The sequence below is a fragment of the Crinia signifera genome, unplaced genomic scaffold, assembly GCF_055691185.1.
Source record: "Crinia signifera unplaced genomic scaffold, ASM5569118v1 HAP2_SCAFFOLD_210, whole genome shotgun sequence".
Classification (NCBI taxonomy): Eukaryota; Metazoa; Chordata; class Amphibia; order Anura; family Myobatrachidae; genus Crinia; species Crinia signifera.
This window is the reverse complement of record NW_028142103.1, coordinates 79,918-105,860: the sequence shown is the minus strand read 5'-3', so window position 1 is coordinate 105,860 and position 25,943 is coordinate 79,918. Positions and strand designations below refer to the sequence as shown.

At 47.3% G+C, this 25,943-nt stretch overlaps 1 long non-coding RNA gene across 4 annotated transcripts in view; it reads right to left on the bottom strand.

Moving 5' to 3' along the window:
- Positions 1-939: 939 nt before the first annotated feature.
- LOC146053815 (uncharacterized) overlaps positions 940-25,943 on the bottom strand; it is a 40,386-nt gene continuing 15,382 nt past the window's right edge. For all 4 annotated transcript variants that reach the window (XR_014467831.1, XR_014467829.1, XR_014467830.1 and 1 more), the window contains one exon: positions 940-3,565. This is a non-coding gene — a long non-coding RNA (uncharacterized LOC146053815). The remainder of the gene's footprint in view (positions 3,566-25,943) is intronic.

Genomic DNA, 25,943 nt, shown 5'->3' with positions numbered 1-25,943 from the left:
TCGCCCCCCCTTGCGGGCTCGCTGCACTCGCCACGCAGCAGGCCCGGTGCCTTGCTACGCTCGGCACGCTAATTTATTCTCCCTCCAGGGGTGTCGTGGACACCCACGGAGGGAGAAAGTGTCGGGATTTCGGCGGTCGGGATTCCGGCATCGGGATTCTGAACGCCAGGATTCCCTCCAACGGGATTTTAACTGCATCCCGTTAAGACAGCCCTGGCTGGGACTGAACCGTTTCAAAGTCCCGGTGCGACCCTGCATTTTGCGATGTGAAAGCTGTATCAGTGTGTCCGGTCATGTACTTTGACTATTCATGATCCAGCACTGAGATTGACTTATTTGTGAAGGCAGGAGAAATATTTTCATGGTCGCCAACCATCGAAGGATTTCTCCTGTAGCAGTGGAATACGAGGGCAAGTGTCTTTGTTACACATCCCCTTGCATTGTAGGGAGGGGAAACGGTGGGAACCGGTATTCGGCAGGACGGCCTCTCTAGCAATCAAGCACATCCCCTGGTGTTACTGTATAATGTCCCATTCCCAGCAGTCACCTCTCCGGTCACATCCCCCGGTGCTCCTGTATAATGCCCCATTCCCAGCAGTCACCTCTCCGGTCACATCCCCAGGTTTTACTGTATAATGCCCCAATCCCAGCAGTCACCTCTCTGGTCACATCCCCAGGTTTTACTGTATAATGCCCCAATCCCAGCAGTCACCTCTCTGGTCACATCCCCCGGTTTTACTGTATAATGCCCCAATCCCAGCAGTCACCTCTCCGTCACATCCGCCAGGGTTACTGTATAATGCCCCATTCCCAGCAGCCACCTCTCCGGTCATATCCCCCGGTGTTACTGTATAATTTCCCATTCCCAGCAGTCACCTCTCTGGTCACATCCCACCGGTGATACTGTATAATTTCCCATTCCCACCAATCACCTCTCAGGTCACATCCCCCTGTGTTACTCTATAATGCCCCATTTCCAGCAGTCACCTTTCTGGTCACATCCAACGGTGTTACTCTATAATGCCCCAATCCCAGCAGTCACCTCTCTGTCACATCCGCCAGGATAACTATATAATGCCCCATTCCCAGCAGTCACCTCTCTGGTCACATCCAACGGTGTTACTCTATAATGCCCCATTCCCAGCAGTCACCTCTCTGGTCACATCCCCCGGTTTTACTGTATAATGTCCCAATCCCAGCAGTCACCTCTCCGTCACAACCGCCAGGGTTACTGTATAATGCCCCATTGCCAGCAGCCACCTCTCCGGTCACATCCCCCGGTGTTACTGTATAATTTCCCATTCCCAGCAGTCACCTCTCTGGTCACATCCCCCGGTTTTACTGTATAATGTCCCAATCCCAGCAGTCACCTCTCTGTCACATCCGCCAGGATTACTCTACAATGCCCCATTCCCAGCAGTCACCTCTCTGGTCACATCCCCCGGTTTTACTGTATAATGTCCCAATCCCAGCAGTCACCTCTCCGTCACATCCGCCAGGATTACTTTATAATGCCCCATTCCCAGCAGCCACCTCTCCGGTCACATCCCCCGGTGTTACTGTATAATTTCCCATTCCCAGCAGTCACCTCTCTGGTCACATCCCCCCGGTGTTACTGTATAATGTCCCATTCCAAGCAATCACCTCTCCAGTCACATCCCCCGGTGTTACTCTATAATGCCCCATTTCCAGCAGTCACCTCTCTGGTCACATCCAACGGTGTTACTCTATAATGCCCCATTCCCAGCAGTCACCTCTCCGGTCACATCCCCCGGTGTTACTGTATAATGTCCCATTTCCAGCAGTCACCTCCAACGGTGTTACTGTATAATTCCCCATTCCAAGCAGTCACCTCTCTGGTCACATCCCCCAGTGTTACTGTATAATGTCCCATACCCAGCAGTCACCTCTCCGGTCACATCCCCCGGTGTTACTGTATAATGTCCCATTTCCAGCAGTCACCTCTCCGGTCACATCCCCCGGTGTTACTGTATAATGCCTCATTCCCAGCAGTCACCTCTCTGGGGTTACTGGATAATGCCTCATTCCTGTATAATGTCCCATACCCAGCAGTCACCTCTCCGGTCCCATCTCCCGGTGTTACTGTATAGTGTCCCATTTCCAGCAGCCACCTCTCCAGTCACTTCCCCCGGGTCACTGTATAATGCCCCATTCCCAGCAGCCACCTCTCCGTTCACATCCCCCGGTTTTACTGTATAATGTCCCATTCCCAGCTGTATCCTCTACGGTCACATCCCCAGGTGTTACTGTATAATGTCCCATTCCCAGCTGTATCCTCTACGGTCACATCCCCCGGTGTTACTGTATCATGTCCCATTTCCAGCAGTCACCTCCCCCGGTGTTACTGTATAATTCCACATTCCCAGTAGTCACCTCTCTGGTCACATCCCCCGATGTTACTGTATAATGCCTCATTCCCAGCGGTCACCTCTCCGGTGTTACTGTGTAATTCCCCATTCCCAGCAGTCACCTCTCCGGTCACATCCCCCGATGCTAATGTATAATGACCCATTCCCAGCAGTCACCTCTCTGGTCACATCCCCTTTGTTACTGTATAATGTCCCATTCCCAGCAGTCTCCTCTCCGGTCACATTCCCCTGTGTTACTGTATAATGCCCCATTCCCAGCAGTCACCTCTCCGGTCTCATCCTCCGGTGTTACTGTATAATGTCCCATTCCCAGCACACACCTCTCTGGTTACATTCTTCTGATGTTACTGTATACTGTCCCATACCCAGCAGTCACCTCTCCGGTCACATCCCCTGGTGTTACTGTATAATGCCTCATTCCCAGCAGTCACCTCTCAGGGGTTACTGGATAATGCCTCATTCCTGTATAATGTCCCATACCCAGCAGTCACCTCTCCGGTCACATCTCTCGGTGTTACTGTATAATGTCCCATTTCCAGCAGCCACCTCTCCAGTCACTTCCCCCGGTGTTACTGTACAATGTCCCAATCCCAACAGTCACCTCTCCTTCACATCCCCCGGTGTTACTGTATAATTTCCCATTCCCAGCAGTCACCTCTCTGGTCACATCCCCCCCGGTGTTACTGTCTAATTTCCCATTCCCAGCAGTCACCTCTCTGGTCACATCCCCCCGGTGTTACTGTATAATGTCCCATACCCCATAATCCTAAGTGAGGAGAAAAATGTTAAATCAACTGCACTGATGGTATAGCAGCTCTCATAAATGCAAAGGTTCTGAGGGGTAAAAAAGAGCGCTGGGATTAGTTTATACGAGTGACACGTGTAAAGTAAAAATTTATTAGTCAAATAATGTTTACACTCCTTTTTTGTCGCGCTTTCCCTACTAACCCTAACCTTACAGAGGCAGCGGTATTCCTCAGCTCAGTTGCTGTCCGCTTCTGGGTGGAATCTTCTGTTGCGGCTTTGGTCCCGGGACGCGGCTTGCTGACGTCAGCGACTGGCGTGTCGGTACTTCGGGCAGCAGCAAGATGGCTTCTCCTCTCCTTAAGTCTCCAACCCGTTTCATGCCTCGCTGGGCACTTTGTCAAGGTGGGGTGACTGATAGAAGTTGCTCCCTGTATGTAAGGAAATGAAGTAGAAATTCACATCCAATTTTAACATTTTGTGTATTTCAAAAATGTAAAGAAATAAAAAGTTTGGACATTTTCCGAGCAACAATCTGGTTGGAACAAATATTTTAACGACATATTGGGTGTCACGAACGGTGAAACGGTGTCAAGGCATGCATTATATGTAATAGTAGAGTGCAAGACTAATAAAAAGACTAATAAAGAGATTACATCGCCATATGTGCCAAAGTGGTTTGTGCAAAAGGCTAGTGAACAGCTAACGAACCCAATACACCAATCATGTCCAAACTATGGCCCGCCAGCTGTTGTGAAACTGCAAGTCCCATCATGCCTTGCCACAGCTTTGCTATTAGGGAATACTAAAACTATGGCAAGGCATGCTGGGATGTGTAGTTTCAAAACAGCTGAAGGGCCACATTTTGGACATGCCTGCAACATAAGCTCAGTGACAAACGAGCTTTAAAATCAAAGTCAATTGTTTGGTGACCCGACTCCCAGGCTGCACCTCACCTGGATTTCTCCTCGCACCCTTCACGCACAGTAGGGCAATAAGCTGCATCTAGTTTATTTAGGGCGCAAAAATGCAGCCGACAAGACCAGGACAAGTGCTGCGAACAATTCATTAGCTCCCACTACATTAGGCAAGAGCTACGGGTGCACAAAACAATTGAATCACCATTATATGTTGTTTAGCACCTTACATAAATTATATATATATTTTTTATTATTATTATTTTAATATGCAGTACAGTAAGACCAGCAACCCTTACCACCAGCATAGCTCTGCTCCAACACTCATGAAGCACCGCCTACATGTTTTGATTGGCCCACAATCCAATCAGTCAAAGAAAATGGATCACCATCAATAGGTAAAAACATTGATGGTCATCCATTGCATAGTATGCCACAATCAATGGGCAGTTGCACTATTGTCATCAATTGCAAAGACGTCCATCCCTAAAGCTGTGCACACACAGTGCAAGTGAGCCTTTGTGCTAAGTTTGCAGTTAAGCACAGATGGCTCAGCATTGTGTGCTGAACAATCTGTCACGGCCAGTGTTCTCTGGTGTGAGAACACTGGCGATGACTAGATTTATAACTGGATGCAAATGTGTAAATCTAGTCAGGCAACAGCGACGCGCGGGACCGCGCAATCGTCATCACCAGAGGGTATACACGTGGAGTGATCCTTTTCTCATTTCTAAGCGATCTAGTCAGATCACTTAGAAATAAGCCTCATATCCCCCTGGGCGGGATGTATTAATGTACATCGCCAGCCGCCGCGATGCTACCGCATATGTATTAACATATGCGGCTAGCATCGGGGTGCGGTGACGGAGACCCCCGCGATACCTGTAATGTGGTGTGCGGGGGTCTCCGTCACATCCTGGCGGCTGTCAGTGTCCCCCTGCCTCTCCTCCTCCTCCCTACAGCCGGATGTCCTCCCGGCTGTGACACCTGCTGGGGGAGGAGTAGATCGATGGAGGATGGGAGGGGGGGTCACAAGGACGGCGGGCGGCGATAGAAGCCCATAGGCATCTATAGGGTATCGCCACCCAGAGGTGGCGATACCCTGCCAGGCGGAGATGGGGCGGACGGGTAATGGTACATAGGAAAATGCGGTAAAACCCCCGTTTTATCACATTTTCCCTTTAGTACATCCCGCCCCCTGTGTGTATGCCCCATTAGGATAGTAGATAATACAGTATACACTTTAGACTACAGTATAACTAATGTGACAATAATCCCTGTATAACCATCCAGCAAGCAATCCCGGCGGGTGACATGTACTTGGTGTCACCTGAACGCAGCAGTGATCCCAGCCTATATACAGTATGCCCAGTTATCCTACATCTGCACTAATGGCTACGTGCAGTTTGCTAGCCTGTACGGTTTGGCGCACCTGTATCTCACCACATTGGCATGCCGGGCACATATTTACCATTACACTCACATGTGTGTATTATCATAGAACATAGCAAAGCGCGCATAGCTACTGCAGCAGAGAGAGAGAACATATAGTATACACACAGAGGCTTCCCATAGATTATAATCTGGTCTATATACACCTGTGTCACACTTTGGGAAAGCAGATAGATAATATACAGTGTATAATAATGCAGACAGCACTGGGGCTGAGATATTACAACCTGAGCCATAGAGTAGCGCTGCTGAGGATACACTGGTATGCCCATACACATAGATATCCCCAGTAGCACCATGCAGCAGCCCTGTGGGAGTCACATACATGACCAACATACAGACTGAGCTCCAGTCCTCACCCACAGGTTGCTCAATGCTCAGGGGGTGTTCTGCACATGTGCACTTACCACATACTTGCCTACTTTTGAAAATTAGTTTCAGGGAGATTATAGATTGCACTGAAAAGCATTGTGCAGAGCACACTTGAGGGGGCGTGTCACAATCTACCCAAGGGGTGTGTCTATCTCCATATATGGGTGTGTCTACTGTGACCAAGTGGTGTGTCCTGCAGCGGCACATAAAAACGAAAGTACAAAGCGCAGTACTGGCTACACACTGATCTCTCAGCTACATTACACGGAAGGGCTACTCCCTGACATCACAGCTACATTACACAGCATGACTGACATCACATAGCAGGGCTACTCATTGACATAACACATGAGGGCTCATGCTGACATTACACAGCAGAGCATAATACTGACATATACATCATTATATAGAGTATATGTGACATACTATACATTTGGTAGACTTGTGGTTTTTTTTTTTTTTAAACAGGGCACCTTGGGGGGGTTTAAACTAGACATCTCCTCTGCAGGTCCCACCCTATTAGAATATGAGACAGGCGGAATCAGGCACAAACAGAGAGAAGTGAAAGAGAGAAAGCGTGTGTGTGCGTGCGCACGAAAGAGAGAGATAGAGAATGTCAGGGGGGGGGGGTAGGTAAATGAAGGAAACGTGAGGAGGAGAATGAGAGAGTGTCAAAGTGTGTGAAAGATAAGAGATAAATAATTTGGCTGTCAGGAAAAGTGAGGGAATGGCAGAAAGAGTGAGAAAGTGTCAAGGATAAAGAGAGGGTGAGAGAGAGAGTTCCCAGGACTGAGAGTTGCTGGAGATGATATAATTGGGGTGAAAGAGAGAGTGAGTGTCACGGACAGAGAAAGGGGCTGAGAGAGAGGGGAGAGAGAAATGGGGTGATAGAGGGTGTCAGAGGGGCATGAGAAGAAGGGGGTGACAGATGATGTCAGGGATATAGAGAAGGGGGATAAGAGAGAAGGTGTCATGGATAGAGAAAGGTGCTGTGAGAGAGGGAAGGAAGAAAGAAAGAAAGAAAGAAAGAAAGAAAGAAAGAAAGAAAGGGGATGAGAGAATGTCAGGAATAGAGAGTGGGTGAGAGAAGGTGTAACGGATAGAGGGCTAAGAGAGAGAGGGGGGAGAAAAAGAGAGGGTGTCAAGGATAGAGAGATGGGGGATTGAGAGAGAGAGAGGGAATAGAGAGAGGGTCTCAGGGATAGAGAGAGGGGGGGGGGTGAGAGTGAGAAGGCGACGGAGATAGAGAGGGGGTGAAAAGGAGAGGAGAGTAGGAGGTGAGAGAAGAGACCGAAAGGGCTGAGAGAGGGTGTCCAGTATAGAGAGGGGGAAGAGAGAAAAGGATGTCAGGGATAGAGGGTGAGATGTACTGTACTAAGCCTTGAAAAGTGATAAAATGGAGAGTGATAAACCACCAGCCAATCAGCTCCTACCTGTCATTTTTCAAACTATGGCATGTAGGAGCTGATTGGCTGGTGGTTTATCACTCTCCATCTTATCACTTTTCAAGCTTAGTACATTTGGCCCAGGGAGGGATGTATTAATATACATCGCCGCCCCTCGCCTGCCAGCCGCCACGATGCTACACATATGTACTAACATATGCGGCTGGCATCGGGTTGCGGTGACGGAGACCCCCGCGATACCTGTGATGTGGTCTGCGGGGGTCTCCGTCACATCCCGGAGGCTGTCAGTGTCCCTCTGCGTCTCCTCCTCCCCCTGCAGCCGGATGTCCTCCCTGCTGTGACACCTGCTGGGGGAGGAGGAGATCGATGGAGGACGGGAGGGGGGGTCGCGCGGACGGCGATAGAAGGGGTATCGCCACCCCTTCCAGTCGTAGATGGGGCAGAAGAGAGCACTAACCAGGCAGCATGGAGGTGACTGTGAGGAACTGCTGCCAAGTTGCGTCCATGTTGGAGTCATGTCCTGGGAAAGGAGACAGCAATGAAGAATGTACATCTAAAATAGACGAACCAGAGGCTCTAACCTCAGTGCCGTGGGTAAAGGGGGATGTGATGAGAGTTAGCAGGAGAGGGATACATTTGTGGAGTGGGTAGGTGGTCAGGGGGATGTGAGGAGAAAGTTAGGAGAGGGGTACCTGTGAGGGAGGGGTGTCAGGAGTGGGATGTGAGCCTGTAAGCATGGTGACTGACACACTGCTTGGGGAGGGGCCACGTGCTGTGTTCTTCCCACAGGACTACCAGCTATCCTTTCAATCCCCATCCCCATTTATTCTAAACTTGCGCATGCGCAATCCACATTGTAAGAGGGGGCAGCTTTGGGGAATACTGGCACTGCGCTTGGGCTAAAAGCAGGAGCCTCCTGCAAAATGCAGGAGGGAAGGCAAGTGTGCCCCCCATATAACACACCGTAGTACATTATAACACCCAGTACATTATACACCCCCACCCCATATTGGACCTAGTACATTCACATATACAACATAGTATATTATACACAGCTCCCCTCCCCCATATTGCACTCAAAACACACAGCACATAACACAATACTAAATTATACACAGACCCCCCACAACCAGTGAGCACACGTTATATTACACACACACCTGACCCCCCCATACACACATTATATACAGCCCCCATTCCCACAGCACTCACTTGGCTGTGTTCTTCCTTCCAGGCAGTGCAGGAAGTCATCACATTACAGGCAGAAGACGAGGAGCCTGTAGCTGGACTAGAGCAGCTGCAGCCTGCAGGACTGACACACACGGAGCCTCAGTGTGGGGGCGGGGCCAGCCTCAGGAAGCCCCGGTTGCTATTTCTCCTTCTCCCAGTGCACAGACAGACAGTCTGGACTTCCTGTCTGTGTGCCCAGCAGCTCGGCCCCCGGCGCTACCAACAACTACCCAGCGGTGCGACTTCCCGATACAGGCCCCACCCCCCGGCCAGTTCAGGACGCGCGCATGCGCAGTCCAAATTCAATGGAGGCTTACAAAAAAACCGGGAGGAAGGAGGGGGATTGCGGGGCAGCGGGAGGCTCATGCAAAAATCGGGAACCTCCCGCTGAATGCGGGAGGGTAGGCAAGCCTGCTGTGACTGCTGACACATATTCACACGCACAATATTTGTTTTCACTTTATTCCTTTAAGAGAGGGCACCAAATTCCAGCTTGTATCCAGGTGACCGGGATGAACTTACACCCCTGCCCAGCGATTTCATCGGTGGCTGGGAGCCGACTTCGGCAAGTGCAGAAAATGTAAACAGTATGCCCCAATAAAACTGCATTTAGAACTACAGTAACATTACCTTTTTAGCAGGTCTGTTAAGGTGCCCATACACAGTGCGATGCGATGGCGCTCCCACAGGCATCGCATCGCACAGTACAAAAAGTATGCGCTGCACATACTTATTGTACTGCTTTCTGATTGCATCACACGCAAAACGCATGTGATGCGATCCAGCCCATAACGGGTGCAATAATCGCGCCGTGTATGTGCGGCACTGCTGAGGTGGTGGGCGGAGAGAGTTCCGGCAGGTCGGGAAAAGACGGGCAGCGTGTGAGCGGTTGTTCAGACGCTGCCCGGCATTAGACTGCCCATGCGCAATCCCGAAATTGGAGTGGAATTGAAATCTCAGACATTTTGGGGACCAATCCCGGGATCCCAGGATTGGCCACCCTAGACTAATGTAAACAAGCGTTACATGGACGTGTGTCATTATATAGGTATAGTAGCCGTCCTTCCGCCCCTCACAGCAGTCATATAAAGCTGCTACGTGTGTACTTCCGGCTATACTGAGCAGACCCACTCACGGACAGGTTAAGGACTATGGGCCAGATGTACTAAGCTTCAAAAGTGATAAAATGGAGAGGGATAAACAGCCAGCCAATCAGCTCCCACCTGCCATGTCACACGCTGTGTTTGAAAAATGTCAGGCGGGAGCTGATTGGCTGGCTGTTTATCGCTCTCCATTTTATCACTTTTGAAGCTTAGTGCATCTGGCCCTATAACCGGTCTGTGTCTGCTGTCACCAAGCTATTCTCCTCTGATTTAACATAACATTAGTTATCTGGCCTCCCTTACTGGACAACCAAGGGGAAAACATCACCAGGCTAATAAAAATGATCACACACACACACACACACACACACTGAATAGGTTTGCATGCATTAGGTGGACCACTGAAGGTCGACAAATTTAAAAGGTCTAAACATGTCACAATTCAATGAATGTGGTTTTGGGCACCTACAGCCTGTGTACATTTCACATTTGTAAACTAATCAGCAGCAATAGTTAGCTTAATTCACCAGAATACAGATCTCCATAGCTGATTATATAAATGCCAGTAACAAATATGGCCGCCTGGCCTCAGTGTGTTGGCAGGATCAGCCATGTTGCTGTCCCAACTGTAGCAATTTGTCAGTTGGTGTACCTGAGACTGAAGAGAGAAGCTGCTTCTGGAAGAGAGAGCTAGTTTGCTGCGACAGCTAGTGTTGTACTCCCAGCAGATTTCTACAGGATCCCGCTATTCAGAGCCCCATAACACCTGAGCTTTACTGGACATTGTTTGTTGTGGTTATTGTGCTTATATTTCAGATCGAGATGAGCAGAAGAGAGTTACCGCGGCTCCAGGAGGACCAGAGGAGATGGAGCCGCCAAGGAGATCAAGGTAAGTGAGCTATTGGGGCAGTTAGTCCAATCTAAGGGGGCAATTTATAACAGCAGGGAGAGAGATAAAGTACCAAACTACCAGCTTCTGTCATTAATAATAATAGGAGTTGTTTGGCTGGTACTTTATCTCTCCCACTTTACCTTTCTACATGCCATGATATCTCTCTGCCTGTGTGGCATGCGGGCGGCAGTTGGGGTTAGCTGCACATGAGCTGTATGTAATACCCTCACTTTGTGGGAGATTCATGAAATCTTGGAGAGAGATACAGGGCACAATCTTTAAATCCATTTTAGACACTTAAAACCTATTGCTTATGATAAATGGTGCTGCAGCAAACCAGCACCCAAATGCCATTTTTCAAAAACATGACAGGAGCGGATTGGCTGGAGCTAAAACTTTTGATAAATGGGCCCCAAAGAGGTCTATGTACTAAGACTTGGAAAGAGATAATGTGGACAGAGATAATCTACCAACACGCCAGCTCCTAACTAACATTTTCAAACACCTCCTGTAACATGGCAGCGAGGAGCTGATTGGCTGGTACTTTATAACCAAACCCTTTATCCCAGGCTTAGTACATAGACCCCAAAGTACCAATAATCAGTCCCTAAATGTCATTTTCAAACCTTCTGTAACATGGCAGTGAGGAGCTGACTGGCGGTACTTCATAACTAGACACTTTATCCCAAGGTTAGTACATAGGCCTCCAAAGCCCCTGGCATTTTCAGGCTGACAGGGAGATGCGGTAAGCTTTAGCGACTGGTAGAGATAAAGTACCTTTACCTTTAGCCCCTAACTGTCATGTTACAAGCTCGGTTTTTGCAATAGTTCAGTCTTTATTCATTGCTATGGGAGGTGCTACCCACAGCTTCAGCTGGGACCTACAACACCTAGCAAGCCTTCTCGTAGGTGCACTAAGGATCCTTTTACTGAATCATAAAATATCACTTTTATTAGTATATAAAATGTAAATAGCATCCTGGGGAAATATTCACTGACCTTCACTCTGATTCCTTCCTAATGCCTGATGTTACTCTGGGTATGGGCTGATTGCACTAAGGTCAACATACATTGGGTCCATCACTGAAGGTTGACACGAGCCAAGGTCGACATAACAGTGGACATTATCACACCACTCAACATTTCATCTGGCATTCCCTCTGTATTTATCTGTAATTTGTCAGCTTCACCGGTTTGGGGATCTCACGTTTAGCACCGATAAATACGGTATATAGAATGTTATTTGCATTATTTTAAAAGCATATAAAGGTGTTTTTCCTGCTTGATATTATATGAACCATTGTCAGTTTGGAATATTTAATTTATGTTTTCATTTGTTACACACTGTTATACTTTTTTGGGTACTTGTTTCCTAGCACGGCGCCCATTGCATCGTATACCATAAGCCTTACAATGGTATGCGATGCGACGCGATGGCACCCGATGTTATACAATTTAAAATCGTATACCATTGTATATGGCATACAATGGCATGGGATACGATTTTAAATTGTATAAGCACCCTAATGGGTGCTTTCAATGTTAAATGGCCCCCTATAAGATTATTAATTGTATAAGCACCGTAATGGGTGCTTACAATGTTAAAAGCACCCCCACTATCAATGCCAACCACACTATCAATGCCATCCCAAAGCATGGCGAGCGCAATACAAGTAAAGTAATACGCTTCGGGCTCAGTGGCTCGCTGCGCTCGCCACACTATATAAAATCAACTCCACGCCGACGTGGATACTGGGGGTATGAAAAGGTCGGAGGACGCGTACCGCCGCCGCTCGCCACGCTTCGGGTTGGCGTTGATAGTGGGTGTGGCATGGGGGTGCAATTAACATTGTAAGCAACCATTAGGGTGCTTATACAATTTAAAATCGCATCGCATGCGGCTATATGGCATGCGATGCGATAGAATGCATAAGATGCCATACGATTGAAAATCGTGGCGCCGTGCTAGGAAACAAGTACCCTTTTTTGTAATCCGTTTGGCTATAGTAATGGGGGGTTGGGATCATTTGGTCTACAGCATGATGGTCGACACCATTAGGTCAACATGGGAAAAGGTCGACATGGTTCTAGGTCGAAAGGTCATTAGTTCGACAGGTGATTAGTTAGACAAGGTCTAGGTCGACAGTCAAAAGGTCGACATGGAGTTTTTCACTGTTTTTTTTTTACCTGAATATCAACACAGTCGACATGGACACAGTTTAAAGTGCACCGCATCTGTCCAACTACTGACCTTTCGCCCTAGAACCATGTCAACCTTTTTCGGTACTTGTGTATTTTGGCGGCGCCCATCGCATCGCATACCATAACGCATACGATGGTATGCGATGCGACGCGATTTGCTTCAATAGTGTGCGATGGCATACAATTTTCAAATTGTATGCCATTGTACATGGCATACAATGCCATACGATGCGATGCGATTAAACATTGTATAAGCACCCTAATGGGTGCTTACAATTTTAAATGCACCCCCACGCCACCCCCCCACTATAAACGTAAACCCGAAGCGTGGCGAGCGCAGCGAGCCCGCGAGGGGCGGCGGTACGCATCCTACGACCTTTTCATACCCCCACTATCCACCTCGGCGTGGAGTTGAGAATAGAATAGTGTGGCGAGCGCAGCGAGCCCCGCGAGGGGACGCGGATACCTGTGAAGCCCACGAAGGGACGCGTTTACCTGTGAAGGTATCCGCGTCCACTCGCCACGCACCATTAGGGTGCTCAAAAGCACCCTTTAGGGTGCTTATACGATTTTTCATCGTATAGGGGGTCAAAATCCAGTACATGGCATGCGATGCGATGCGTTCATCGTACGATGTACATCGGGGGCGCCGCTATAATACACAAGTACCCCTTTTTCTATGTCGACCTAGACCCATGTTGTCGAACATGCTGTAGACCAAATGACCACATGCCAGTAACGGGCTGATACAGCAGCCATATCATTTTTCAAAACTTTATTATTTCGTTTAGCATGACCACTGCTCCGGGAGAGATTCTAATTTATTATACCACTGTAATATATGATATGAATAGCTTATTCTAAAAGGTGCAAACACACGAAATGATGTTGGAAACGATGTTGGAAATGATCCAACATGGTTTCAGATGGTTTCAAATCGTTCAACGTGCGTACACACGAAACGATTTGAAACACTTCACAAAAAATTGGCCTATGATCTTCCTGCATGCTAGGAATATCATAGACCAATCCTAATGATCGGCTGGTGCAAGGAACGATTTGAATAGGCTGTTCCTATTGAGATCGGGATTGTCCACATCTTGCTTCAAATCTTTCAGTGTGTATGCACCTTTACTCTTGTCCATTAGTGGTCATGCCCGAGTTCAATCATGTTTGAGCTGAGCTCTTAAAAAGGTGCCATTGCCTCCTGAACCGCCCATATTGTTTAAGTCATCTGTGTATCAGTAATCATTGCCAGACATTTCAGCAAGATATAACCGGCAATACTCTGCTACCTAGTTACACATATTATTCATATAGTGGTCAGATCGCACAATAGAGCACAAACACTACAATCCGTTAAGGCAGCACGCTCCAGGTAACAGTCAGGCTGCGGCTCTTGCTAGAGCGGTATAGCCCAGTGAGGGCTGACTTTGACACTCCAGCTTTGTTGGACTACACATCCCAGCATGCCCTGCTAGTTTTACCAATTGGCTATGCTAAAACTGATGCAGGGCATGCTGGGATGTGTAGTTCAACAACAGCTGGAATGTCAAGGTTAGCCGTCACTGGTATAGACTGTCAGGGTAGCCCTCTTATAAGGGTTTAGGGATCACAGATCGCAGATCCTGACCACAAAGTGGTTGGGATTGGTAAATCAGGTTCAAGTGGACATGGTGCATTATTAATCACTGACCCATGTGACACAGGCCGACTCCATGGTACACTTATGGTGGTTCTGTATGGTAATCACTGGGTTCTGGTCTGGTACTATCAGGCTCTTTCAGAGGTTCTTAGAGGCCCAAAGAAACACACATTTTTGAGGTCCCCACCATCTTATTCTTAAACAAAAATAATAATAACATTTGTCATGTTAAATTGATTTGAATGCTTACCTTTAATAAAATGTACATATAAATTCTGTATACATATACTGATGTAGTGGATTATTGGCGATTTCAAGTTCTAGTTTAGACACTAGGTATTCATCTAGTTGCCAAAATAGCAAATAGACAAATATAAAAAAAAAAAACCTCACAAAAATAACTCTAGAAATAAGGATTTCCAGTTAGAGGCATGAATAATACCCATGCCACCCCATCCACACATACTATATCTGGTAGGCACTGGCTATTATTGCTCTGTAATGTTATCTTTCTAACAAACGATAATACCCCTTTCACACCAGAAAATGCAGGGAACCACCCAGGAATTCGGCCCAGGGATCATGCCCCGGTTGGCCCCTTTCACACCAGAAAAGTCTCTGCGTTTTCTGGTGTGGGAAGGAGGCAGAGAGGAGGCCGTCAGAAGGCAGGGGTAGCTGGGATGGTGGCGGAGGCCGGTGAATAGTACTCACCCTGGGTTGCTGGTCCTCGGTGCAAGCCGGTGATCCACACAGGTCAGACAGCAGGTGCAGATGACGCAGCTCTCCGGCGGGAGTAAGGGCACCGGAGAGCTGCATCATCTTCATCCACCTCCTGTCCTGTCATCTGCGCCCGCCGCCTGTGTGGATCCCCAGCCTGACCATCTGCACCATGGACCAGTAACCAGGGTTAGTAATCCCTACCCCATTCAAAACGGCCAGGACCTTGGGTTGAACCCGTGAACAACCCTGCTTGGTTGAAATCCTGGCAAATTTTCCCAGGAGTTTGGCCCGGGAACCTAACAAACCAGCGCTACCCGGGAAATTAGGCTGGTGTGAAAGGGGTATTACAAAAACTCACTTGAAATATAACCCTGATATTCTGCCTCTCATCACTGACAAATCATAATTATGAGGTTGTTGATATTCTGCCATCGAAAAAACGGTTCCGCAGTATCCCGGTACGTACAAAGCGCATGCTAAACAGTTTTTTTTCCAACTGCTGTTAATATGCTGAATGATAAACAATGAAATGGGATATGTTTGTGCAGGTACTTGTGTGTCATTTTTTGTTGACAGTGCATTGTTGTAGTGTATTGTTGACACAATAAAGTATTATATTCAGAATGTGATTGCTGTAACTCAATTTGCTGATCAGCAATTGCTTTGAACATGTTATTTATTAATAATACCGTAGTTATTTAATAATTATCTAGTAATTATAGCTACAATATAAAGGTATATCTTTTCAGACGATTCTACGCAGACCGTTTTTGTGGAGAGGCTGCGCTCCGAGCGCCAAAGAAGATCTCGTCAGGAAACCAGTGACGAAACATCTCAAAGGGAGAACAGAGCCCGAAGCCGTTCACCCATTTTTATCCCTGGTCCCAGGGAACTTCATCGAGCCTCTGATCCTCCAGCTGATCATCTTTAGAATTACGCAGACCTCGTAGACGAGCTCAAGAGGGAGTATTTCAATGACAGGATGTTGGAGATGCACGAGCAGATTCCAGAGTCGACCATCTTTGTTGAGATCAACGCGCAAGACTTCCTGTCGTCTGAAATGGTGTTCATCGGTGAGCTTAACCAACCAGCCATGATTGTAGAGGTCAACGGACAGCATATCCTGGCCATGGAGGTAGACAGCGACAGTCGTAACCCCCGAATACCTGCAGATACGTCTCACCAGGGAGAATGTCGCACCCTGGGATTTGGAGATCAGCGCATTTCCATCGTGCACTATTGCTGAGGATGAAGAGCCGCAATTCTGCGTGATCTGTATTATGGAGTTCCAAAATGGAGAGCGGGTGTCAGTTCTGCCCTGTGGCCACAGATTTCATCCGAGCTGCATCTACGTGTGGACGGACTCAAATCCCAGCTGTCCTGTGTGCCGCAGACAGTCCACTCGGTGGCCGGTCCTGTGTCGTATCTCCTGAATACACCGAGAACATGAAGATCTTCTCCACCGTACATCGTGGTAATTCCTTCTATCTCTCTCCTCACAGGTGTTATCCCATTTTGGGTTTTCTTCTCTCTCTTTTCTTTACACTCTTTTCTGTCTATCGCACCATCACAACCGCTCTATCCCATCCCATCAGCTTTCAGCTGCCTCTATTACACTCCACCCACACTCCTGCAGCCTAGGGCTGACACGACTTGGGAGCATTTTGCCACTCGTCACCGTTAGCGGTGAGGGTCCCGAGGGATTTTCCCTGTTATCTCCTGAATACACGGTGACACTATTGGCTCGTGTTCTCCGTGCAGGTTTATCAGGAATTTCAGGTTTTTACCTCGGGCCAAGTCGTCTCACCCCCTCCTACCCCTCACTTAGCATTAGTCATGTTAGTATTTGGTTTTACTACACTCCACACACACTCCTGTGGCCATTTTGGGTTTGCTTCTCGCTCCTCTTTTCTTTACACTCTTTTCTGCTTTCTGCACCATCACAACCGCTCTATCCCATCCCATCAGCTTTCAGCTGCCTCTATTACACACCACCCACACTCCTGCGGGCTAGGGCTGACACAACTTGGGAGCATTTTGCCACTCGTCACCGTTAGCGGTGAGGGTCCCGAGAGATTTTCCCTGTTATCTCCTGAATACACGGTGACAATATTGGCTTGTGTTCCCCGTGCAGGTTTATCAGGAATTTCAGGTTTTTACCTCGGGCCAAGTCGTCTCACCCCCTCCTCCCCCCTCACTTGGTATTAGTCAGGTTGGTAATTATTTTTACTACACCCCACCCACACTCATGCGGCCTAGGGCTGACACGACTTGAGAGCATTTTGCCACTCGTCACTGTTAGCGGTGAGGGTCCCGAGGGATTTTGTCCTGTTTTTGCCTGAATACACGGTGACACTATTGGCTCGTGTTCTCCGTGCAGGTTTATCAGGTTTTTCAGGTTTTTACCTCGGGCCAAGTCATCTCACCCCCTCCCCCCCCCCCTCACTTGGTATTAGTCATGTTGGTATTTGTCTCTTTTACACTTCTCCAACACTCCTGCGGCCGATGGCACAGAAACTCAAATACTAAATTAGCATATTGGGCCCGAATCATAATCCAAAGCTGTAGTGGCACATTCAGTAAAGTACTGATATTTGGTACCCTGCGCATGTGTTGGACCCATACTGCCCATGTACAGTATGTGTCCACAACATTGGTTGAACTATGGCATCAGACAGTCAGTGATTGATAGTCTGATGCTGCTTGGGGATGGCATGGGGATGGAGGTTGTTTGTGAAAGATGGGGCCAGGATCTACTTCGGAGGACTGAGATTTTCAGACCTGATCGGAGCAGATTCCATGGTCGGCTTGCATGACCCAACTGGGTCGGAGCTGGACAAAGTTGTCACAGGAGATCGGATACTGCAGCCCAGGATGCCGTTCCGATCAGTAACGCAGCAGGAGGTGCAATGCCTATCATTGTATATAGGTCTATTCGTCAGGTGGTGTGGGGGTGGGCTAGCGGTTTGGGGTTGGGGCCGCCTGTGTCGACCAGTCAGCTGCTCCATGCACTAGTTTTTATAGTGTAATCCTGCTTGATCGGCAGGGCGGCTCCTTCAACGATCTGCTTCCCCACTTTCTACACCACATCACGAATAGACAAGACTTGGGAGCATTTGCCACTCGTCACCGTTAGCGGTGAGGGTCCCGAGGGATTTTCCCTGTTTTCTCCTGAATACACGGTGACACTATTGGCTCGTGTTCTCCGTGCAGTTTTTTCAGGTTTTTCAGGTTTTCACCTCGGGCCAAGTCATCCCACCCCCTTACTCCCTTGGCATTAGTCAGGTTGTTATTTCGATAGTTCTGGAGATGTGGACATTTTGATTGTAGGCTAGCTAGGGGCTGACTCTTTTAGCCTGGATTCCCCACCCACCCTAGCCCAAACTTTTTTTTTCTTTTTTCTTGCCTGTTGGGGTTGGTCAACCTCTCTGTGGCGGGAAATAACGTCAGTCCAGTGGCTAATGCGCTGCTTTATGGAGGAGCGCTCTCTTTTCAGGGTGTGGTATGACTGTCCAACAATCGGGATCATGACAGTCAGTTTACCGACATCGGAATCCCGACTGCCAGTTAGTGCTCTGACAAGGGGGTGAGCGCAAAGAAGCCCCTTGCAGGCTCGGTGGCTCGCCACAGGTTCTATTCTCCCTCTATGGGGGTCATGGACCCCACAAGGGAGAATAGACCCTGTCAGTTGGGATCCCCCATGTCAGAGCACCGGCAGTCGCAATTCCTATGTTGGTACACTTACCGTCAGGATCCCGATTGCCGGGCAGTCATCCGGCACCCCTCTTTCTAATACACTGATCTAGTGTGACCTACCCTACTGGGGGTCAGGGCCACTGACTGTCTAGTTGGCCTATTGTGGTGTACTGGCCAATTGGCTTATGTCACTGGTAAACTGACCGTTCTTTCTCTCTGCCACCATAGTTATTTAAAATGTTACAAAATAAAAAGGTTGACTGATTTTAATGGCATTACTGTTGTCCGTGTCGTTATTTTAGATAAGTTAGATTTTATCCACTAGCAAATATGGTTAATGTGTGAGGTCACACTCAATCTCACATCTGCCGACAGGAAGTTTCATTAATAATATTACACCATCCAGCCCATACTAATGTTTTATTGCTAGAATCCCCTAATATCTGGGAAATCCTCTTCATTTTTGGAAGTTAATACAATGGGTGAGATTTAATAGGATGAGAGATTCAAAAAGTGAGAGATTTGGTAAGAAATCTCCAGTTTTCTAAAGTGGCAATCATTTACACGGCAAAATCAAACTGGTTTTGCAGTGTAAATGATTGCCGCTTTAAAAAAACCTGGAGATTTCTTACCAAATCTCTCACTTTTTGAATCTCTCATCCTATTAAATCTCACCAATATGTTATCATCAGGTGACATATATAGCATCAGGTGACATATATAGCATCAGGTGACATATATAGCATCAGGTGACATAAGTGGCATCAGGTGACATATATAGTATCAGGTGACATTTTAAATACTTTAGCAGGAACCGATGGATCGGAAAAACAGAACCAAAATCTAGTCCAGGCATTCCCAATCACAGTCCTCAAGGCACACCAACAGTGCAGGTTTTGTAGATATCCAGGCTTGAGCACAGGTGACTTAATTAGTATCTGAGGGATTCTAATTAAACCATCTGTGCTGAAGCCTGGATATCACTAAAACCTGCACTGTTGATGTGCCTTGAGGACCGTGATTGGGAATGCCTGATCTAGTCTAATGCAGGGGTAGCCAACTCCAGTCCTCGAGAGCTACCAACAGTGCGTGTTTTCCAGGTTTCCTCATAGAATCACAAATGAAGTAATTAGCTCCACCTATGGATCTTTTAAAATGTGTCATTGAGTAATGCGTGCACCTGTGCACAAGCTAGGTGCTCTGAAAAATGTGAATTGTTGGTAGCTATTGAGGACTGAAGTTGGCTACCCCTGGTCTAGTGTGTACGCACAATGCTGATGATGTGCACTCACACAACTTGTCAGCAATGTAACATGGAGCCTGCACCCCCACCGTCGCTCGTTGCGGCTGGCATTAACAAAAGTGTGTATGCACTAGCCGATGCCAGCACCCCACCGGGTCCCATCTCGGAGGATGCCGCTGGGTACAGACATCATCCAGTGCGTATACAGCTATATACTGACTTGTGTTATAGTCTAGTAGCTTTACTTCCATGCCTCATAGCAGTCACATAAAGCTGCTCAGCATGTACTGTACTTACTGTAGCAGTCACATAAAGCTGCTCAGCATGTGCTGTACTTACTGTAGCAATCACATAAATCTGCTCAGCATATGCATTACATACTGTAGCAGTCACATAAATCTGCTCAGCATGTACTGTACTTACTGTAGCAGTCAAATAAAGCTTCTCAGCATGTACCGTACTTACTGTAGCTGTCACATAAAGCTTCTTAGCATGTACCGTACTTACTGTAGCCGTCACATAAAGCTGCTCAGCATGTGCTGTACTTACTGTAGCAGTCACATAAAGCTGCTCAGCATGTCCTGTACTTACTATAGCAGTCACATAAAGCTGCTCAGCATGTGCTGTACTTACTGTAGCCGTCACATAAATCTGCTCAGCATGTGCTGTACTTACTGTAGCAGTCACGTAAATCTGCTCAGCATGTACTGTACTTACTGTAGCAGTCACATAAAGCTATTCAGCAAGTACTGTACTTACTGTAGCAGTCACATAAAGCTGCTCAGCATGTGCTGTACTTACTGTAGCAGTCACACAAATCTGCTCAGCATGTACTGTACTTACTGTAGCCGTCACATAAAGCTGAGAGCATATACTGTACTTACTGTAGAAGTCACATAAAGCTGCTCAGCATGTGCTGTACTTACTGTAGCAGTCACATAAAGCTGCTCAGCATGTGTTGTACTTACTGTAGCAGTCACATAAAGCTGCTCAGCATGTGCTGTACTTACTGTAGCAGTCACATAAAGCTGCTCAGCATGTGTTGTACTTACTGTAGCAGTCACATAAAGCTGCTCAGCATGTACTGTACTTACTGTAGCCGTCACATAAAGCTGACAGCATGTACTGTACTTACTGCAGAAGTCACATAAAGCTGCTCAGCATGTGCTGTACTTACTGTAGCAGTCACATAAAGCTGCTCAGCATGTGTTGTACTTACTGTAGCAGTCACATAAAGCTGCTCAGCATGTGCTGTACTTACTGTAGCAGTCACATAAAGCTGCTCAGCATGTACTGTACTTACTGTAGCAGTCACATAAAGCTGCTCAGCATGTGCTGTACTTACTGTAGCAGTCACATAAAGCTGTTCAGCATGTGTTGTACTTACTGTAGCCGTCACATAAAGCTGACAGCATGTACTGTACTTACTGTAGCCGTCACATAAAGCTGACAGCATGTACTGTACTTACTGTAGAAGTCACATAAAGCTGCTCAGCATGTGCTGTACTTACTGTAGCAGTCACATAAAGCTGCTCAGCATGTGTTGTACTTACTGTAGCCGTCACATAAAGCTGACAGCATGTACTGTACTTACTGTAGCCGTCACATAAAGCTGACAGCATGTACTGTACTTACTGTAGAAGTCACATAAAGCTGCTCAGCATGTGCTGTACTTACTGTAGCAGTCACATAAAGCTGCTCAGCATGTACTGTACTTACTGTAGCAGTCACATAAAGCTTCTCAGCATGTACTGTACTTACTGTAGCAGTCACATAAAGCTGCTCAGCATGTGCTGTACTTACTGTAGCAGTCACATAAAGCTATTCAGCAAGTACTGTACTTACTGTAGCAGTCACATAAAGCTGCTCAGCATGTGCTGTACTTACTGTAGCAGTCACACAAATCTGCTCAGCATGTACTGTACTTACTGTAGCCGTCACATAAAGCTGAGAGCATATACTGTACTTACTGTAGAAGTCACATAAAGCTGCTCAGCATGTGCTGTACTTACTGTAGCAGTCACATAAAGCTGCTCAGCATGTGTTGTACTTACTGTAGCAGTCACATAAAGCTGCTCAGCATGTGTTGTACTTACTGTAGAAGTCACATAAAGCTGCTCAGCATGTGCTGTACCTACTGTAGCAGTCACATAAAGCTGCTCAGCATGTGTTGTACTTACTGTAGCAGTCACATAAAGCTGCTCAGCATGTGCTGTACTTACTGTAGCAGTCACATAAAGCTTCTCAGCATGTACTGTACTTACTGTAGCAGTCACATAAAGCTGCTCAGCATGTGCTGTACTTACTGTAGCAGTCACATAAAGCTGTTCAGCATGTGTTGTACTTACTGTAGCCATCACATAAAGCTGACAGCATGTACTGTACTTACTGTAGCCGTCACATAAAGCTGACAGCATGTACTGTACTTACTGTAGAAGTCACATAAAGCTGCTCAGCATGTGCTGTACTTACTGTAGCAGTCACATAAAGCTGCTCAGCATGTGTTGTACTTACTGTAGCCATCACATAAAGCTGACAGCATGTACTGTACTTACTGTAGCCGTCACATAAAGCTGACAGCATGTACTGTACTTACTGTAGAAGTCACATAAAGCTGCTCAGCATGTGCTGTACTTACTGTAGCAGTCACATAAAGCTGCTCAGCATGTGCTGTACTTACTGTAGCAGTCACATAAAGCTGCTCAGCATGTACTGTACTTACAGCTATACTGAGCGGACCGACTCATGGACAGATTAGGTCCTATATATCGGACTGTACCTGCTGTCACCATACTATTTATTCCCTGATTTAGCACATTACAGATATCTGACCTCACTTACTGGATACCCAGGTAAGTCACCAAGCTACGGTCAGGTGCTGCCACGGTGACGGGTCATCACAAATCAGTAAGCGAATATTCAGAATATGTTATTGATTGTTCTGCACAGATAACAAGGCTTCCCCCATGGACATTGGAATGTGGGTAAATGAGAAAAAAAAACAATTGAAAATTTGGTCTATTAAATAACTGAATAATATGTATATTGTCACCGGGAGAGGGTGTAAATCTGACTCATCCGCGCCATTGCTGAATTCCATATGGTAATGCGGGAGTCTCCCGTGTACACTAACAATCCACACGTGAAAGCCTGTCCCGCCCACTGCAGTCATCATTAGTATCTGGGCTCGGACCCACTTCATGTTGGGTACAGAAGATACGTCTGAATCAGTTTCCATCTGAAAGCTACTATGAAGGAAGAAGCCGGCAGACGCATCCACAGTACGGAGCAGTTCCGGGCATCGCATGGTGCACCCAGGCACTACTCAGAAACATCCATAATACAGACAGTGTGTCCCGTGATTGTAAGAGTTTACACACTTCATCCAACATGGGTCAAGGCTGTAACAAACATGTACTGTAACAAGAGTGTAATGTGATTACAAGAACATATGGTTACAAACAGCGTCCCTTTACTTCATACAAGAAAAGTTCCTGTAATACATATAAATACATTATGCAATCATTGTCCTGACTGGCTGATTATCAGTGGATCCGGCCAATGAGTGCATTGGGTAGCTGCAGACATTTTCCAACATTCCAAACTGAGCGCCCATCCTTTCACCTGTTCTGTCACAGGGGAGGCATGGGGAAATGTTCCCTCTACAGGGAAGGAACCCGGATCATGTGGCCATACACTACTATCTCATAGCGTATATCTGCTGGTCTGACAGACATTGCATAGTGTATGCCCAGCATAAGACGGGTATGGGTCATAGGGTCAACACAAGCATTAGGTCCTAATGCAAGCATGTCCAAACTATGGCCCTCCAGCTGTTGTGAAACTACAAGTCCCATCATGCCTTGCCTCAGTTTTGCTTTTAGGGAATGTTAAACTATTGCAAGGCATGCTGGGATGTGTAGTTTCACAACAGCTGGAGGGCCATAGTTTGGACATGCCTGTCCTAATGAATGAAGCATTCTCTGTAGAGTAATAAAGACCTGGTAATATTACAGTCCCGCAGCTCGCTGTCCCTTCCCAGTGATATCTGGGCCTCTTAGCAGCCCGTGGTTCTGTGAGAAAGGACCGGCAAGTGTGTAGTATAAGGAGGACAGTAACGTATCTTTATTGCATTTGACATTTGGGCCGAATAGTGAAGGCCCATACACACTTGACGATTTTCAGCTGAAAATCGCTCAAAACAGCAGTTTTGAGCGATTTTCGGCCGAAAATCGCCCAGTGTGTATGCCCCGGAGATTGCCGACTAGCGATGATGCGCGCTCCCGCATAATCGCTAGGAAAGTGGTTCATCTGCTGGTTTTACCAGCAGATGTGGCGATGATGGATGGTTTTTCATCCATCATCGCCATGTGTGTACGCCTGCCGGGCTGAAAGATTAACCACTTTCAGCCCGGCGGACCGCCGCGCCGCCCCCCGCCCCCGCCTGTCATAATACTCACCCTGTCCAAGTGCTGCTGCGCCGGCTCCATGCATCCTGCTCCGAGTCCCTGCCTGTCTGCTTGTCCCGCCCTCCTGCTCAGTGCTCACCACAGAGCACTTCTCCCTCACCCGGCAACACACTCTGCTGGCCACGCCCCCCCTGCTATGCTTAACACAGAGCACTGAGAGCAGGGGGCACTGCTGGCCACCAATGTTTTATGTTTAAAGCAGTAATATATACATTGCTGGCATATGCCAGCAATGTATATATTGCTGGAACCACTGGGCACCAATGTTACATTTTTAAGGCAGTAATATATACATTGCTGGCATAAGCCAGCAATGTATATATTGCTAGCACCACTGGGCACCAATGTTACATTTTTAAGGCAGTAATATATACATTGCTGGCACATGCCAGCAATGTATATATTGCTAGCACCACTTGCCACCAATGTAATGTTACTTATAAGCCAGTAATATATACATTGCTGGCACAGGCCAGCAATGTATATATTATTGGCACCACTGGGCACCAATGATTATTAATTTGCTTGCTGCCCACAAATAATTATGAATTAGCCAGTAATATATACATTGCTGGCACATGCCAGCAATGTATATTTTAGTGGCATCACTGCCCACCAATGTTACTTACAAGCCAGTAATATATACATTGTTGATACAGGCCAGCAATGTATATATTATGGGCACCACTGCCCACAAGGGTTAAAGGGAGCAGGAACTGGGCGGAACTGCGTTCCATCAGTTTTATTTTGGAGGTGGAATGGTTCCGCCTCCGTCCGCATCGCTAAACAGCTGACAGCCGGGCAGAGCGGTGGGAAATCAGGATGTCTCAGAGAAGGTCCATCCGTCCGTGGCGTAGCTATTTTAAAATTATGTGCCAACTCACGGCTCGTGAGCCAATCAGAGCTCGCGGGACGGCAACAAATGAGGAGCTGCCGGGCCGCGAGCACCGATTGGCTCGCAAGTCATTTGAAATAGCCGCACCACGGATGTTCTGAGACATCCGGGTTTCCCACCGCTCTGCCCTGCTGTCTCCTTTCCCACACAGTGCACACCTCTGGCACTGGGCATGTTACCCCTGGCACTGAGAATGTAAAACCTGGCAATGAGCATGTATGTAAGCGGCACTTATGTGGCATAATAAAAAATGGGCATTACCATGTTTGGCATATTGTGAAATGGGCATTACCGTGTTTGGCATATAGTATAATGGACATTACGGTGTGTGGCATAATGTGTAATTTGCATTACTGTGTGCATTTCTGTGTCCCTGACCCATAAAGCCATGCCCTAAAATTTTTGGCACAAAATGTTCAGTTTTTATTAGGTGTTGGGTTGTTTTGCACTGTGGGGCATCATTTGAATCAGGGGTGGTATTATGTGGCCACATTATTCTTTTCCTGACAGTGTGGCTGTGACATAATTGGGGGGGGGGGGGGGAAGAGTCAGGGAAGCAAATTTTTC